This window comes from Pseudorca crassidens, chromosome 16 (assembly GCF_039906515.1).
Source record: "Pseudorca crassidens isolate mPseCra1 chromosome 16, mPseCra1.hap1, whole genome shotgun sequence".
Lineage (NCBI taxonomy): Eukaryota > Metazoa > Chordata > Mammalia > Artiodactyla > Delphinidae > Pseudorca > Pseudorca crassidens.
The window spans coordinates 45,455,973-45,468,007 of NC_090311.1; the positions used below are offsets into that span (position 1 = coordinate 45,455,973).

Genomic DNA, 12,035 nt, shown 5'->3' on the forward strand with positions numbered 1-12,035 from the left:
TTTGTGTAATTTTGGGAATAATTTTATTAAATTCTCCCTTACTTTATAAATCTGAGCAGGAATAGGAGTTCAAGTCTCTTAAATGTAATACAGTACAGACAGTGCTATTAAGTGTTTAGTCTCACAAAATGTTTCTTGGTCTTTCTTAAGTTCGTCAATTAGATAGTTATAAAGGAAAAGAAATAAGTATAAAGTGTGTTCAAGGTGCTGGCAATATATCACCAAAATCTACCTCTCTGGGAAATGAGTCCCTCTGTCCACAGAAAAAGTAAATTTATAATCATTCAAGTTTCATTCATGAGTCAAGAACGTACTAGGGACAAACATAGGCACTGCTGGGAATCCAACTTAAAGGCTCATCTGCTGGTGATTTACTAGTAAATTTTAATTTAGTCTACTAAATTAAAACAAAGATACCATATGCTTTGGATGATTTGTACAGAAAACCAATTATAATCACTATCAAATTACCTGCTACCTTACAAGAAATGGCCATAACACGGTCTGGAAATCTACAGAAAAGTTCTGAGCAGCAATAATTCACGTCCTAGACCTTCTGACATTCATTATTCCGTAAAGAATGGTACTGAGTTAGGGAGAAGCCTAGCTGTTAAGCTAGGTAACATTATAAATCCAGACTGAGATCTAAAGGTTGCTCTTTACTTTATGAACTTGAGAAATAAATTTAATGATGTAAAGCCTTTATTCTGTCTTCCTTGTTAGAATAATTCAATATTTTACCTGGTAAAATCAAACAGCCAGCCCCAGAAGATACAGATGTTTTAAAGGCTGAAAGCTGTCAATATTTGGTATTGCTTCTCCACTACTTGGTAGGAAAGTAACAATTCAGTTTCAAAAGATCATCTTTTTGGGGTTTTTTTCCTTAAACACTGCTACACTTATTTGGACTTACTGAAAGGAAGCAAATCCCAGGACTCATTCAAGTCAGTTTCTCATTCATTCCATACTTATTTACTATGCAACTGCCATATACAAACAACTGTTATCAGTCACAGAATACCGACAAAAATAAATCTAATTCCTAGGCCTGTGCCAATGTTAACATTACCACAGAAGTGCCTTGAAACAGTGTTTCAATGAGGAATGTACATCTAGGGAAAAGGTGAATGACATAAAAAAAGCACATACGTAAATTACATCAGGTAGAGTGGGGGACACCATTCTCTCCTACAGTCAGAATGTCAAGTTTCCCAATGAGAAGAAGGAAAGTTTGCCAAACATCAATGTTGAGAACTGGAATGAGGCATAACAAAGAGAAAAAGAGTTCCAATCCAGTTCAAGCTGAAATTAAGCTTCAATGCCTAAGTGATAAAAACCCTGGCAAATTATCTTCACACAGTCTCTAATACGTTCCGTCACTGCTCAGTGGGTCCCACCATCCTGTAACCCTGGGAGAGACGAGAGCCTCACTGCACCCTCCCTTCCTCAGAGGGCATGGAGATGTCACACTGCTATACCATACACCTCCCTCCCTGTCTGGCTCTCATCTCCACATCTCTTTATGGACTCTTTTTGTCTACATTAAACAAGAAGCCTCCTCAGAACACAGCTCCATGCCCTCTTCTCACTTGTTGTCTCCCTTAGACCAGTCCTTCTGAAAATTTGTGCACTTGAATTACTTACGGACTTGCTAAAATGCAGATTGTTAGGTCTGAGGAAGGTTGAGATTCTGTGTTTCTTATAAGCTCCCAGGTAACTCCCATGCTGCTGGTCCCCAGGCCACACTTTAAGATGCAAGTCTGATTCTAAATCCCAGGCCAGAATAATCCATAAAGGCTATGACTCATTTTTTATAAAGCAAATCATGACTACTGAAAAGGTAAATTTCTGTGCAAAAGATGGCAGTGAGCTCACAATTGAGTTAATACAAATAAGTCAGTCAGGGAACAGATTGATAAATAGATTGGAAAAAACTGAGTTAAGGTGTGAGAAAGGAAAGTTTTGTTAATGTAAAAAGTTACCAAATCACAAAGATAAAGAGAAGCTCTGTTGAAAAATATGGGACATTTCACAATTTAATCAGTCCTGTAAATGATTTTGCAAGTCCATATGTGACTCCAATAAAATGTACCTTGCGGGTAGAGCCAAGATGCAGAGCCTACTGAGACCAAACATGCCCTGGAAAAAGCCAAGAATTAACAAGAAGACAATGAGGTGAGGTGTCTAAGCAAGTTTTGGGGACTCTGTATAAAGTAGTCAAACAAAAGAACTTCATGTGGGAGTCTCCCTGAAACTCTGAACATGACCAGTCATTACACACACACACACACCAACTTATGTGTAACAGACATGGGTAACTGTCTACTCAATATCCATCACCACCAACAGAACTCCAACTTTATTCTGAGCAGCAGCAGACCCAACCAAAAGTTCTCACTTTCTCACACTATTTTGCAACGAAGGGTAAATATCTAAGAAAGTTCTCTCTAAAGATATTACCCTTGAGGGTTTCTGGGAAAACATTTTCCTTTCCTGAAACTGCTATTCCTTTCTCCAGCATTCCTCCTGCCCTCAGCCACCCTGGAATATATATGCCATGCCAGGAGGAACAGCAGTACCTTTGGTCTCAGGACTCCTTCACAACATAAAAAATTACCGAGGACTCCAAAAACCTTTTGTTTATGTGAGTTATATCTATTGATATTTACCATATTAGAAATTAAAATGGACAATTTAAAAAATATGAATCTCTTAATTTATTTAGAATTAACAATAAACCAAATTAAAATAAATAACATTTCTATGAAAAACTATTTTTCCAAACAAACAACTAAAGTGAGCAGAGTAGCATGTTTTTACATTTTTATGAATTTTGTTATTGTCTAATTAATAGAAGACAGCTGGATTCTCATATCTGCTTGTGCATTCAATCTCCTCTGATATGCTGTTTTGACTGAAGTAAATGAAGACTATTTGGCTTTATACAGTTACGTAGTTGGAAAAGGAATATGTATTTTAATAACCATGAAACAATTTTGGATATTATTCTTTGTACTACACAAAAACTCAACAGTTACCTGGCATTTAGATTCTGAAATGATATTAATGAACTTTTTTTTGTGTGTGTGTGGTATGCGGGCCTCTCACTGTTGTGGTCTCTCCCGTTGCTGAGCACAGGCTCCGGACGCGCAGGCTCGGCGGCCATGGCTCACGGGCCCAGCCGCTCCGCAGCATGTGGGATCTTCCCGGATCGGGGCACGAACCCGTGTCCCCTGCATCGGCAGGCAGACTCTCAACCACTGCGCCACCAGGGAAGCCCAATGAACTTTTAATACTCCATTAAAATCAACTGCCCCATCTTTCTTTGAAACAATCTCTTAACCATGCCTGACTTTATAACATCACACCTTGGCCATTTAGAGATTATTGGCTCACTGAATTATGCAAATCTCCAAGACTGACATATTTTATTATGCAATATCAAAAACCCACACACTCATTAATATGACCATCAATTGCATCAGAAGAATCTTTAATTATTGAAAAGCTACTAAGCTCACAGTGATGGATACAAGTTTTCTGATATTCTAATTTTTGCTTAGAAACCTCAAATTTGGCAACAAAAACTGTTGCTTGCTTTCCTTAAAGTGAAAGACTGGCTCATTAATTCAATTTAGAGAAAATGTTTGCCAAATACCCAAGTCAAAATAACTATAGTTTGACTGTTATTCTTTCAAGTAAAAATTATATTCCATTAAAAAATGTAACTAGTTCAGGCAGCAACTCAATCATACAAGTGCTTTGCTCTGCACTTTGGTATGCAGTAGAAATTATTTATACCAGAGATGCAAAGAAGGAATCACACATGACCTCTAATGAGGAGAATAGTCAATTAAAACTGGTACACATGTTAGAATCAGCAGAAAAGGACATCAAAATACTATTATAACTGTTTTCCAAATGTTCAAAAAGTTAAAGAGATTTAAGATATAAAAAACAATCAAATCAAAACTTCCAAAGATAAGCAAACACTGAAAATGCTATACAAAGATATATAGTTATTAACACCATAGATAAAACAAAAAGGAATTCTTAGAAAGCATTTGATAGGAGGAAAAAGAGAAGAAAGAGGGAGTGGGGTAAGAATACATGATTTCTCTATCATTTTTTACAACTATTTATGAATGTACAGTTATAATATAAAAGTTTAGCTATATACACATACAGGTGTATGTATTTATGTGTGTGTATGTGAACTGTACAGTTTAAACACCCTAATTAAAAGTCAGAGATTTTCAGACTGAATAAAAAAGCAAGACATAACTACATGCTGCCTACAAGAAAAACACTGTAAATACGTAAATACAAACAGGTTAAAAATAAAGGATGGGACACCAGTAACAAGATGACACTAATAACAAGATGATAGAGGTGCTGAGATCTGATGGAGACTTTAAGCAGCCATTATAAATATACTCAAACGAGCAATCACAACACTCTTGAAGTAAAATGGACTCAATAGCAGAGAGATGACAGAATAAAAGAATCAAGAACTTGATAGAAAAAGTATTCAATTTAATCAACAGAGAGGAAAAAAGATTTTTTAAAAAATATGAACAGATCTCAGGGATCTGTGAAGCAAAACAGTCTAACAGTCCTATCAGTAGAATCCAAAAAGTAAAGAAGAATTACAGTGCTGAAAAATATTTGGAGAAATACTTGCTACAATTTTCCCAAGTTTGGAGAAAGACATACACCTACAGATTAAAGAAGGTGAATGAACTCAAAAAAGGATAAACTAAAAGAAATCCATGCCCATGATATCATAATCAAATTGCTCAATTTGGGAAATAAAAGTACAAGAAAATCTAAAGTTTAATATTTTACCTTTCTGCAAAAGGGGAATATTAGAAAGTCCTAATATTTGCTTTCAACTAGACACCTTTGCCCTGATTTTCCCAGGCTTGCCCTTCAGTAGGATTGGTTCCCACTCCCAGCTCTAGGAGTGGGTGCTGACTGGCCTAAAACAATCACTGTTGACAAGAGATTGCCTATCTTTCACCACTTAAATCCATTTGGTCAATTTCCACATTAGGGTCTGTTACTTGCAACTCTCCAGGTCCTGGTGCCAAATTCTCTTACAGTTAAGTTGCTATCCATTTATTTGTTTCTCATCAATGGCATAGGCTGGTAACTAATGCCAGTCTTTTGGTCTAGCCACTGTCTGAGCTAGGAGGGAATTTCTGTTTCCTAGCAACATTCTGCCCCTACTCCTTGCCACAGTGAATGGCTGAAGGCCAGGATAACATTAATTCCTTTAGGACAGTCAGAGCCATCTCTTAGAGCTATCCTATTCACACCACATGATCCTATCCTATTCAAATATCCTGGGAGGGAAAACTGGGATCTGCTTGGAATGGAGAGAACTTTGGCTCTCTACTATATTTGCCTTGATTTGTTTACCTCTGATAAATTATTTTCCATTGGGAATTTGGTTTTATGGTCTCATCATCTTTATAACCTCTGTATTTCTATAAATGGGTTAATGGGTAAGACTATAGATAATCTGATTTGTTAGTTTTTTTCTGTTTGTCTATTTGTCTGTTCAGAGCTCAAGTCAATTAAGAACTCATAGCCACAGGAAAGAAAACAGCTCTTTGATACAGACCAATGAATTTTGTAATTTTATGTTTACTCTTGACCCATGGCTGAAATTTTGGAATTGAAGCTATAAGCTTTGTGTCTGCATGTCTATGTGTCTGTCATTCAGAAAGGTCTTTAACTTTCATTGTGTGAAGATGTAATAATTTTCAACCTAGGAATGGTATTAAATTAGATTATAAATCTTATTAGATTATAAAATCTCTGATATTAAGGGAATCTAGAACCAGAAGCTGACTTATATAGGTAAGTACTTGTATAAATAGAGTATTCCTAAAATTCCTAGAAAGTAGGGAAGGTGAAATTCTAATACTTTCAGTGTGCTAGATTATAAAAACATCCCTACAGAAACCAATTCAGAAATGTCTTAAGAAATCAGATTAACATAATTTAGGCAAACTTTTGGCAAATGAGACTGGCTTCATATTTATAGTTTAATAAACATAGTTATGTCTTTTCTGATTTATCAGTGTTAAGTATAAGCATAGATTTTTATTCTATCTGGGTATTTTCCCCAAACTTATAAGTTTTCTTTTTTTTTTTTTTTTGCGGTACGCGGGCCTCTCACTGTTGTGGCCTCTCCCGTTGCGGAGCACAGGCTCCGGACGCGCAGGCTCAGCGGTCACGGCTCACGGGCCCAGCCGCTCCGCGGCATGCGGGATCCTCCCGGACCGGGGCACGAACCTGTGTCCCCTGCATCGGCAGGCGGACTCTTAACCGCTGCGCCACCAGGGAAGCCCCCAAACTTGTAAGTTTTCTGATTGAAAAAAACTACCATTACCTCTACCTAATGTTTAAGATTATGAAAAATGTAAATCTGTGTTTAACCAAATTCAATCATTATTCTGATGAACTTATATTTGGATGCCTAGAATATTTGTAAGTGAGAATACTGAAACATTTATTAGTAAGCATAATTTTAAATTTACATACTTTTGCTTCATATTTCTATGTGCTACAAAGAGACTGCATCTTTGAATCTGTTAATCTGTTAAACGTGTTCAATTTTTGTCTCTACAAGACTTGTATAAGAATATGTGTAGCTATAAAAAGTTGTATTAACGCTGGATGTTAGTCCTGCTAGTCTGCTAAAATGATAGTGTGTGACAGCTCACAATTATCCACCCTCTAGTTTCCTCTGTGTAACAGAAGTTGTTTTGGTTAAAAGTCAAAACTAACACATGTGAATGAGACCACTAGAAGCAATGGTGAACAAGAGGTGCAACTTTATGTGTTCAGTAATGAGATGGGTTTTTGGTTTATTAAGGGGAAAAAATAGTTTTGTCCTAAAATAAAAGGGCTGGTTATTCCAGAATGAGAAAGAACTTGTGAAGAACAAAACAAGAAAGTTGTAGGTTTGAGGAAAGGGAATTTTATTTGCCCTAGCCCAAGCTGGCTCATCCTTGACGGGTTAATTAATGAGATTTCATAAAAGAGCTTGTAATTCCTTTAGTATCAAATATTATGCTGATGCAAAACTAGAATTTTATTTTAACTGTTAAAATTATAAATTTTCTTGATAATTGGTCTTCTCTCAGTAAGAGGTTATTCTTTAACCTCTTTATTCTCAGTAGAGTTATTCTTTACCTTCTCTACAATATCCCTAGGTAACAGACTCTGTGTTTTATCAGATTAATTTTCTGTGCTTTTTATGTTAACTTTATTATGTCCTTGACTTAAGGAGAAAACAAAGGTTCCTCACTTATGAAAGAGTTAAATTCTTTACAATAATGTTACCTTCTATGCTTATTTTTCAAATGTTTATTGTCACTTTAAAATGAGTAGTCACTGGGCTTCCCTGGTGGCTCAGTGGTTAAGAATCCAATGCCTGCCAATGCAGGGGACATGGGTTCGAGCCCTGGTCCAGGAAGATCCCACATGCCGCGGAGCAACTAAGCCCATGCGCCACAACTACTGAGCCTGTGCTCTAGAGCCCTCGAGCCACACCTACTGAGCCCGCGAGCCACAACTACTGAAGCCTGCATGCCTAGAGTCCGTGCTCAGCAACAAGAGAAGCCACCTTAATGAAAGGCCTGCGCACCACAAGGAAAAGTAGCCCTTGCTCGCTGCAACCAAAAAAAAAAAAAAAAAAAGAAAGCCCATGTGCAGTAACGAAGACCCAACGCAGCCAAAAATAAATTTATATATAAAAAAAAGCTAGAGTAAATATTAAAATGAGTAGTCATTGTTTCTCAAGTACCCATGATCCAATTTCTCTTTTAAATGTTCAAATCTCCTGAAAACTTTTGGTTTCTTGTCTTCACAAAATCAAATCCTAAATGTAAAATAAAATGAAATCAAAATTTCATGATATCTTTTGCTCCTAAACCTGTCTTTGAGATTTCCCAGGGGAGCCCTGAAAAATCACAAAGGTTTATCTTTTCATCCTATAAAAGGAAAGGTAGTGAGACTAACTAGGTTTTCTTGATTTGTTACTATTGATGAACTGCATGGGAAGAGTTAGGAAATGAGAAGAGATCTGTCAGTACTGCACTGTCATGATACATTTCTATTTATCAGAGTCCTGGTGCTGCTCTGTACTCTGTAGCTGTTATCAGACATGATTTCTGTTATTTTTTTTAAATGTTAACGTGGTCACTACTTTAAATATTTGAATCTAGCATCTTTTGGCCAATGGTTTTCAGTTGGGGATTCCCATCACCTACTATGGAGTTTCATTAATATACAGAAAGTTTAGGACCTATTTCAGACTTACTGAATCTCTTTACTTGACAGTCCTGATATATTTGTGTTGTATTCATGGTACATTAATGTCTAAGGATTATTATATCTGAAGATTTTTTTCTCTGTAAAGTTTATGCTCATTCATTTTTTATAAATCAGATGTACTGTTCATTGCATTCCTTAAATATAGAGTTTATTACGTTTATAATTATTTTGTCTAAAATTTGGGGGGGACAGACTTAATTATCTTGTTTTGCATGCCGAAGAAATAGCCAAATTTCCCTGCCAGTTACATGTTTCTTGAAATAAACACTCTCATAAGACATTTCATTTTTAAAATTATCACTAATAGAGTAAGCACAGCCATTTTAAGTCTTCTGCCATCTACAGATATTTTCTGTTTGTTTATTTTAGTCTGATGTTTCCTTGAAAGCTCTTGCAATCAGCTACAGGCTAGAGGGCTCTGTCAGAGGCCCATGGAAAAGGACTATACCAGGTACTTTTGCGTACAGGCTTCTGATGGCATCATTTAAACAACTCTGAGACCATACCAGTGAACTAAGTCATGATTTCCAGAACTCTTACCAAGATTCAGTGCAATAAGAACTAATCGAACAAGGTTAAATGAATTGATGAGGGAATATTGTTAAGTTTTTTTTTTAAACATTCTTGATACTATTTCCTAAGTATATAAGGAAACTCTTTCTCTTTCCTTTAACTCACAATAATTTAGTAGACTCTGCTTTTATAAACTGAAATGAAACCCGTCAATGATATCTTATTCTCCCTGCCTGAGCCCTCCAGAATTCATAACTCTTATTGCATATTCTTATCTTCATAGCAATAAAGTTACCTGCATAGGTTCAATAAGAATCTGTCCTCTTTCTTACTAGGACATAATTGGAAACTCTGATTTTGCAGCTAAGCTCACATTTAAGGATGGTGCTCATTCAATCAGATACGACCAGGCACATTTAAGGAACTCAGGTTGTATTTTTCAGAGCCCTTCTTGGAAAAACTGGCTTACAAGGTTCCCAGCCTTACAGACAAGTAAGGAAAGCCACTTCCTGGCAGGCCTAGGAAACAGAGTATTGGGGGGACCTCAAGAAATTAGGAAAATTTATAGGTGCTATAAGTGAAATTTGATAGCAAGTTCTTGGTTTGGCTTCCTAATGTTAGGACCACAAATAATGAGGCTTTAAAAAATCCACTCTGATATTCCTTAGAAAAACTTCCAGCAAAGCAACTTAAGAAGGCCCATAAGGGAAATTAACACTCTTGCTGTCCCTATATAAATAATCAGGCCAAATCCAATAGGATCTTAATTTTGATCAAGAATAATTTTTCTATGAGATTTTTAGCAAAAGAGGGGAGACTATAGGGGGAAAATGTTGAGTTTCAATGGAAAACTATGAGCTATGTTCAATTCTTTGTACAATGTAGGTACTTAATAAGTAAGTGATGTCCTATTTGAGAGTGACTTTTGACTTCCACCCCCCTCCCATGGAAAAATCAGTTTTGTCTCCATTTGCAGTTCTCAATATTTCCTTTATATAAATTGGTGCTCTTCTGACTTTTCCTTTGAACTGGTTAAACATCTGCTAGTTCTTTCATATCACATGAGTATAATAAATTCCTTAATATATGTTCATGAGAATCATGATTTTACCTTTTCCTGAAAAAATACTTTTCTGGTTGTAAGCTCATCTTTTTTGTTTTTTCTTGTGGTAAAACACACAGAAAACTTACCATTTCAACCATTTTAAAGTGCACAATCAGTGACATTAGTATACTTAAAATGTTCAGCAACCATCATCCCTCTCTAGTTCCAGAACATTTTCACTAGCCTAAAACAAAACCCCATTCCCCTCTTCCAAGCCCCTAGCAACCACTCATCTGTTTTCTATCTCTGTCTTTCATACAAACGGAGTCAGACAAAATATGGCCATTTGTGTCTGGTTTCTTTCACTTAACATGTTTTCAAGGTTTGCTGATGCTGCAGTATGTATCAATAATTCATTCCTTTTCACAGCTAAGTAACATTCTAGTGTATGGATTTACCACAGTTTGCTTATCCCTTTGAGATGGGAGAGAGATACCTCTCTGTCTCCACACATGTAAGGTTTTATTAAGGCAACCCAAGCAGACTAATATAGTCGGTAAAAAGAACTCAGAAAAATTATGCAACAATCTACATCTATCTGAAAAATAAAAGCAAAACCCAGATAGTTTTAAGGAGTAACAAAAATAGAACAAAATATCATTTGATAAAAAAGTCCAAATTTGAAATAAAATTTAGGGCACATTTAGCCATTACAATTTTAACTCAGGAAAAAAAATACATCACAAAACGGTGAAAAGTCTACAATTTATAAAACTGTATTTCAACAAATAAACTAATACAATTTATTTAAAGTAATGCAAGATGCACTAATAGTTGTCTTCAGTAAAATAATACAGTCCAAATTTATAATAGTGTGATTATCTGCTTCATTTTTTTAAGCTTTAATGTGGCAATAATAAAGTAACAAGCAACTAAAAAATTTGAGATGGTCAAGTGTAAAACCATAACAGCTAACCATTTGTTCTTGGGCCATTCGTCTATGTTCTCTGGATTTCAGTTTTGTCCTTTATAAAGTGGGCTTTTGTGGGAGCGGGGAGGAGAGAGAAGTCAACAGAGATGACCCCTTTTGGTTCCACTGAGCTCTCAAATGTGATATTATCTATGGGGAATATGTTGCCCTGCTTAGTTCCACTCAGCTCCAAACATACTGCAGTCTTAAACTTACCCTAGAAGTTATGAATAAATGGGTTTACAGTTTTAAAAGCCTTCTGACATAGAATGATAAATGCTTTTTAAAATGTTACATGTAACATAGCATGATTAGAATGATAATATTCCTAGTAAGGTATTGATGAATACAGTCTTTTCCAAATACATTTTCCATTAAGTAATTTTCATTTTTTGAACATGAAATAAAGTTACACCAAAAAATGAAAGGTCTTTGTATTCACTGTTGATTTTTTTAAAAACCTTAATTTAAAATGAATGTTAAGGTTTAACATTCATTTAAAATGAATGTTTTAACCTGTTAAGGTTAAAAGATTTAAAATGAATTTAAATGAACTTAATTTAAAATGAATGTTTTAACCTGTTAAGGTTAAAAAACCTTAACAGTAAAATGAATGGATTTTAATTTCTGCTGCTTTAAAACTCTTTATATATCCAAGAAATACATAATTCCTTGAAGTTACCTGAAAAATGTTTACCAATACAATTCAGAATACATTTGTTGTAAAAGTTTTCATAGAAACTGCAACACTGTAAATACTATAACCTTTGCAGGAAGACTGTTTTCTTTAGTACAGAACATTCTCATTCAGGGAACATATTTATTAACCACCTACTATGTGCCCAGTACTGTTCTAGGCCCTTGGGAATGATGAGTGAACAAAACAAAGATCCCTTTCTCTTGTGGAGCTTAAGAAAATGATGCAGAAGGAGACTGCTGATCTTCACTGGTTGTCTCAGAGCTCAGAGTGTATGTGTTCAAGGGATGTTTGTTTACTTAAGAGTTTCAAAACTATAAATGGTATTTCATGATGAAATATGTATATCCGATTTGGCCCAGATTCCTTGAGGCTGACTCTTTTCATCTTTACTACTTTTGTCCCTCCAGCTCAAGAGCAACTCATAGCCTCAGCAAAGTTAACAGAGAGAGCATCCA

The 12,035-nt window shown here is 35.6% G+C and overlaps 1 protein-coding gene across 11 annotated transcripts in view; it reads right to left on the minus strand.

Moving 5' to 3' along the window:
* Window positions 1–12,035, minus strand: part of MARCHF8 (membrane associated ring-CH-type finger 8) — a 118,476-nt gene that overhangs the window by 25,065 nt on the left and 81,376 nt on the right. The window lies entirely within an intron of this gene.